This window comes from Myxocyprinus asiaticus, chromosome 30 (genome assembly GCF_019703515.2).
Source record: "Myxocyprinus asiaticus isolate MX2 ecotype Aquarium Trade chromosome 30, UBuf_Myxa_2, whole genome shotgun sequence".
NCBI classification, from domain to species: domain Eukaryota; kingdom Metazoa; phylum Chordata; class Actinopteri; order Cypriniformes; family Catostomidae; genus Myxocyprinus; species Myxocyprinus asiaticus.
This window is the reverse complement of record NC_059373.1, coordinates 2,630-10,238: the sequence shown is the minus strand read 5'-3', so window position 1 is coordinate 10,238 and position 7,609 is coordinate 2,630.

Below are 7,609 nucleotides of genomic sequence, written 5' to 3'. Positions count from 1 at the left end.
ACATAATAAAAATCATCTGGTCCTTAGCAGGTCTTAAAATTAGGTAAATACAACCTCAGATGAACAAAAACACATGACTCATTACAGTGTCATGATTTAACAAACACGAAGCCAAAATGGAAAAGCCATGTGTGGAAAAACTAAGTACACCTTATGATTCAATAGCTTGTAGAATTACCTTTTAGCAGCAATAACTTCAAATAATCATTTTCTGTACGATTTTGATGCGAGACGGATATTGGAGGCATTTTGGCCCACTCTTCTTTACAGTGTTGCTTCAGTTCATTGAGGTTTGCAGGCATTTGTTTATGCACAGCTCTTAAGGTCCCGGCACAGCATTTCAATCGGGTTGAGGTCTGGACTTTGACTGGGCCATTGCAACACCTTGATTCTTTTCTTTTTCAGCCATTCTGTTGTAGATTTTACTGGTGTTCTTGGGATCCTTGTCCTGTTGCATGACCCAATTTCGGCCAAGCTTTAGCTGTCAGACAGATGGCCTCACATTTGACTCTAGAATACTTTGGTATACAGAGGAGTTCATGGTCTACTCAATGACTGCAAAGTGCCCAGGTCCTGTGGCTGCAAAACAAGCCCAAATCATCACCCCTCCACCACCGTGCTTGACAGTTGGTATGAGGTGTTTTGTGCTGATATGCTGTGTTTTGGTTTTCGCCAGACATGGCGCTGTGCATTATTGTCCAAACATATCCACTTTGGTCTTGTCTGGCCAAAGGACATTGTTCCAGAAGTCTTGTGGTTTGTTCAGATGCAACTTTGCAAACCTAAGCCATGCTGCCATTTTTTTTAGAGAGAGGCTTTCTCCTGGCAACCCTTCCAAACAAACCGTACTTGTCTTTTTCTAATTGTACTGTCATGAACTAACATTTAACATGCTAACTGAGGCCTGTAGAGTCCGAGATGTAACCCTTGGGGGTTTTATGCAATTTTTCTGAGCATTGCACAGTCTGACCTTGGAGTGAATTTGCTGGGACGTCCACTCCTGGGAAGATTGGCAACTGTCTTGAATGTTTTCCACTTGAGAATCTTTCTCACTGTGGAATGATGGACTTTAAATTGTTTGAAATGGCCTTACCCCTTCATAGATTGATGGGCAGCGACAAATGCTTCTCCAAGATCATTGCTGATGTCTTTCCTCCTTGGCATTGTGTTAACACACACCTGAATGCTCCAGACCAGCAAACTGCTAAAACTTCAGCTTTTATAGAGGTGGTCACATTTATTGATTTATCAAGGGCATTTGATTAGCAGCACCTGGCTACTACTTTAGCCTCTTAATTCCTATGGAAGCAGTAAGGGTGTACTTTGGTTTTGCACACATGGATTCTCCATTTTGGCTTTACATCATGTCATGATTTAACAAAAATAATGTCATATGTTGTTCATCTGAGGTTGTATTTACCAAATTTTAAGACCTGTTAAGGACCAGATGATTTTTATTATGTCCTGATACGTAAAACCGTAGAATTCAAGGAGGGTGTACTTTTTCCCATGACCGTATATAAAGCGGAGAGTCTTTTTCTACCATTCCCTCAGTGAAATCTGCTGGTGGTGAAATTTTTACCTTGGCCATTGATATTAATAATGCCTTTAAAGAATTCTATCTTGATCTTTTATAGTTCCACGTCTTCGTCTACTGATGAAGATATTAGAAAATGTGGAACCATTAGAACTCCCTAAATTGACGACTGAGCAAAATAATTATCTGGATTCTGAGAACCTTGGAGCTTGACCAGGTAATTAAGGTCTTACTCACAGGTAAGGCTCCGGGGCCAGATTGTTTTGCTGCTGAATTATTTTATTTATTTTTTTATATATATCTTATGCTACAGAACTTGCTCCACTTGTTAGTTTATATGGAATCATTAAAGAATGGAAAGCTTCCCCCAACCATGACACGCCCAGATCAGTCTGATTCTTAAAGGACAAAGATCCAAGTGAGTGTAAAAGTTACCATCCAATTTCCCTGATCCAGCTAGATGTAAAAATTGTCATTTTGGCTAATCAGTTAATTTATGACATCTATATACATATAGATCAGGTGGGGTTTATTCGGGCTGTAGCTCATCTGATAACATTAGACGTTTCATCAATATGTGGTTAGTAGCAAATGATCAATCTCCGGTCGCTGCCATCTCACTTGATGCCGAAAAGGTGTTGGATATGGTAGAATGGGATTATTTTAAGATTTTGGAAATGTATGGGTTCGGGAGTACATTTATTGGTTGGATTAAGTTACTTTTTTATAGACGCCCTGTAGCAACAGTACAAACAAATGGATTAATTTCAGATTATTTTAATCTGAATAGGGCCACTCGGCAAGGTTGCCCCCTTTTCCCCATTATTGTTCTGTCTTGCCCTGGAACCATTAGCAGCCACGATAAGAGGATGATTTTCTAGGGGTGGTGGTGGGAGGTGTGGCGCATAAGCTTCTGCTTTATGCAGATTATTTTATTATTTGTCTCTACCCTACCAGATCTATGCCTTGCCTCCACAAAATTATTAATTCCTTTTCCAAGCTCTCGGGATACTAAGTCAATTGGCCTAAATCCGAAGCTTTAGGTCTGACAGCGTACTGCCCAGTAACGGCCTTCCAGTGGCCCAAACAGGGCATTAAGAATTTGGGGACTTTTATTCCCTGCAAATTTGTCTGATTTTTAGTTAGTTAAATTTGACCCTTTTTAATAAAGATTTGAGTGACGTGGACAGGTGGGCTTAATTACATTTAATTATGATTGGGAAGGTTTGTTATTAAAATGAACTGTATTCCAAAATTCAACTACCTGCTACAGTCATTCCCTATAGATGTCCCCCTCTCTTTTATTTCAAGCAATTTGATAGCAAGTCCTTCATTTGGAATGAGAAACGTCCCAGACTACATTTCAACAAATTACATAGGCTGATTGACAAAGGCGGGCTAGGCCTACCCAAGATTTTGTTTTATGTGTTTGGTCTCAGGCATTTGGCTCATTGGTTGCTATCACCTGAAAGAGCCCTCCCCTGGTTTTCTATTGAACAGGAAGTCCTTGCCCCTATTTTGCCATTGCAAAGTATTTCTATCAAACTAACTGGAGAAGTCGCGCCCCGTTATCTCGCATTTGCACGAGATTTGGACAAGAGTGGCCAGAGTGTTTAATTCGGACATTTAAATGTTGCCTCAAGCATATGGCTTGACCCAAAATTATGTATCAAGTCCCCTTTCTGTTGGTCAGTGGATTGTGAGGGGGGTTACTACACTCAGCGACCTGTATGAGAGTGGAGTGTTGATGTTTTGAGAATTTGGGTCATTTTGGGATTCCCAGATCTGTTTTATAGGTATTTACAGCTGCGCCACATGCTCTGCACTGTTTTGGTGAGTAGCACACACCCCCCTAAAGCAGAAGATACTTTGGGAGAGGTGATTACTGCTTTTGGATAAGGTCATGAGGCATCACTGTATTACTCCTTGCTTATTTGGAGTCTGGGGGATGGAGCTTTAACTTTTCAAGAGATTATGGGAGAATTTTAACTTTGGAGGAAGGAGTGTGGACTAAGATTCTAAAAAATAAAGTCTGCATCTTGTGATGCAAGGGATCATCTTTATGCAATTTAAGATTTTACATGGATTCTACTGGACGCCCTCTAGATTATATAGGCTTGGTTTTAAAGACACACCTACCTGCTGGTGATGCCATTCAGAAGTTGGAGACTTTTGGGGATTTGTTAAGATCCAAGATTTTTTGTTAAAAGGTTCAGAATTATTTGTGATGTTTTGGGCACTCAAATTTTACTTTGCCCCAGACTTTGTATTTTAGGCAATGGGGCAGTTATACATTTTGGGGACAAATATATATATAAAAATTGGGTTCTGACGATGATGATTGACAAATTTATTTTAAGGGGTTGGAAGGCAGACAGAGCGCCACCACCTGGAGGACTTGTTTTTCAGGAAGTGGGGTAGGTATTTGGCGGTTTTGGGGGACTCTAGGGGAAGGGATGAAGAGAGAAGAGAGAAGTTTAGTTTATGCATTTATTTTTTTATATTTTGTGTATTTTGTGACCACAGGGGTGTTCTTTGGGGTTGGGAGGGGTTGGTGTTTGGTAAGGGATATTAGTGAGGGTTAAATGTTGATTTTGGTGTGTGGGGTTTTTTTTTTATACATAAATGTTCATATAACTCTGGGCCCAGACAAAATGTGACAGGACCAACTCATTGCCATAATCATACATTAGATTTAGTTTTCTTTTATGTAGTCAATGTTGATCTAGCAATTTTTGCCGAGCGATTTAACATCTTGGATCACTACCTTATCTCTTGTATGTTGTGCTTGGCTAAGGTCACTCAACATGTTATTGTTTGGGAAGAACTATTCTTTCATCCACTAAATAGCTTGACCAGTAGTCTTCCAGATCTGTCTAGAATACGAAGTATACCAAAAAGTTCAGAAGAACTTGTAGTCACAGAAAATAGACAGTGTTCTCTAGCACTCAAGCCCCCCCCCCCTTTAGATTAAAGAAAGACTGGCACCGTGGTACAATGATCACACTTGAGAGAACAGCATGAAAAAAGGAATGCAATTGGAAGAGTACAAAATTAGAGGTGTTTTGCGTTGCATTGAAGGATAATGTCTTTTAGCTACAGGTAGGCTCTAAAAGCTGCCAGGTCTGCATATTTTAGAAAACTCAATAACCATAACAGTCCTAGGTGTTTCAGTACCATGGCTAAATTGACAAGGAACCAAGATTTGACTAAACCAGACATTATGCTGGAATTATGCAACCACATGTAACAACACCTCCATTAGACAGTATCTTGTAGTATTCCCTATGAGCAAATTCAGTCCTTGTAGGTCAAGGAGAGCTAAGAACTTGTTTCGATGCTTATACATGTATGCTAGACCCTATACCAACTAGGATACTGAAAAAGATTCTGTAATCTCAACCTATTTGAAATATTTAATTCTCATTCTTTAGGACATGTACCAAAAATTAAGCTGTAAATTATTAAACCGCTTATCAAGAAACCACAGCTTGATCCTGCAGAGTTGGCTAATTATAGACCAATCTCAATTCTCCCATTTAATACTAGAAAAGGTAGTGTCCTCCCACTTATCTTTACAGAGAAATGGTATGTGTAGAATTTCAGTCAGGATTTAGGCCCCATAATAGAACAGGGTTACAAATTACTAGCTGTTATCTAATCGCAGCTGTATTTCTCTTGTGCTTTTAGATCTTAGTGCTGCATTCGACACCATAAATCAGTACATTTCTCTTGGTTAGGCTTTAGAATTAGGTTGATATTAGTGGTAGGCACTAGCTTGGTTAAAGTCCCATTTATCTGACTGCTACCATTTTTATTTTTGTAGTAAATTAGTTTTCAGATCAAGGTAGAGTGCCACAGGGCTCCATTTTAGGTCCCCTGCTTTTCTCCTTTATGCTTTCCCAGGGAGACATTATCAGGAACCATGGAACTAGTTTTCACTGTTATGCCAGTGACACTCAGCTTTACTTTTCCTCCAAGACCTGTTGAAATTTAGCAATTTTACAAGTTAGCAGAGTGTATTGATATATCAAAGACTGGATGGCCAGAAATTTCCTTCTCAATCCTTACTAATTATTGAACTAAAAACCTGTTTTGTAACTCTAAACATAAGATGCTGGAGTATAATTTGACACTTGATGGATTTACTGTTGCATTCTTATACAGTTAAGAACTTTGGTGTTTGAGAACTTGAGCAGTTTGTCATTATTGAAAATCGCATCTACAATTTTTGTAGAAAAGCTTTCTTCCACCTCAGATGTTAAGTTATGACACATGCTCTTCTGATGGTGAAAACTAATTTGTGCATTTGTGACCTTAAGACTAGATTACTGTAATTCCTTACTGGGAGGATGCCCTACAAGTTTAATCAATAAGCTTCAATTGATTCAAAATGCAGCAGCGAGAGTGCTGACTCGAACCAAGAAATATAATCATATCAGTCCCAGTTTATAGTCTCCACATTGGCTACCTGTTAAGTTTCATATAAATGTAAATTCTGCTGCTTTGATTTAGCTCTTCCATACTAAAATGACCTTATATCAGAATGAGATTTATTGCTGTGTATGCTTGCATGTGCGCGCAAGGAATTTGTCATGATGACGGAAGCTTCCAGTGCAGATGCAACAATGTATATGCATGCAAACAAATTTAAACCTGTATACATATAGTGACATAAAAAAATCATGCTATAATCCATTGTTTTACTACGATCATAAAATTATGGCCTATTGATGGTGCCTGGAATATCAATATCCACAAAAGGATCCTTTTCATAATTTAGGAGCCAAATATGGAATAGACTTCCAAGCAGTGAACAGGACTGATCAGTATCTAGTGAATGTGGCCGTAATCCCCCGATTTATTTGTTTGATTGCTTTTTAGATTTTCTATTCTTCTGTGTTTATTAAAATGTGCTTGGATCACTTGTATGTATGGGTAGGTTTTAAGTGGGTTTAGGTTAGGGTAGGTTTTGAGTGAGTGAGTGTGGGTTAGGTTAGGTAGGGTTAGGTTAGGTAAGGGTTAGGGTTAGGTTAGGTTAGGGAATTGTAAGATCCTAAGCCTAGGCCCCAAAGGGCCCAGGCCCGGTTGTGCACAGGCCTTCTCTCAACTGGTCGCTTCCAGTGGGCCCAAGGCTCTGGTGAGAGGACCAAGCAGAGAGCCCCAGCCACCCAGTCTGTGTTGACTCCAACACATAAGCTAATAATATTTTTTTGTGGGTTGAAATAAGTAGGGCTGCATCAGGTGGGGTTCAAAAATCTAGGTTTCCATTTCCGGAACAGGCCATGCTATTGTGAGCATGAAAGTGTTTGTTTGAGAAAAGAGTTTTGGTGGTAAGATTAGGGTTAGGGTTAGGATATAGGGATGAAAACCACCATGCTCATGCTGGATTAGGGTTAGGGTTAGGATATAGGGATGAAAACCACCATGCTCATGCCGGGTTAGGTTAGGTAGGGTTAGGGTTAGGATATAGGGATGAAAACCACCATGCTCATGCCGGATTGCCATAACTTTTGCCAGGAAGGTGATAGAGACACGAAAGCAAGCCCTACCACCCCATTTTCAAGGGTGCTCTTTCCAGTGGTGCCACTGCCGAGTCTCTATGAGGTCAGCAAGTGCCTCAACCTGATTGGCCCTCTTACAAAGTGCCGTTTACATCTTAGATACTAGGCGGCTGCAACACACTACAAACGCTCTGCTGGGATTTGAACACAGGATCTCCTGTTTACTAGGCAGGCACTTTAACCAACTAAGCCACAGCACCTTCAGCTGCAAAGTGTCCATGGGAGGTCATCAGATCAAGGAATAGGCCATGCTATTGAGAGGATGAAAGTGTTTGTTTGAGAAAAGAGTTTTGGTGGTAAGATTAGGGTTAGGGATGAAAACCACCACGTTCATGCTGGATTGCCATAACTTTTGCCAGCAAGGTGATAGAAGCACGAAAGCAACCTCTACCACCCCATTTTCAAGGGTGCTCTTTCCAGTGGTGCCACTGCCGAGTCTCTATGAGGTCAGCAAGTGCCTCAACCTGATTGGCCCTCTTACAAAGTGCTGTTTACATCTTAGATACTA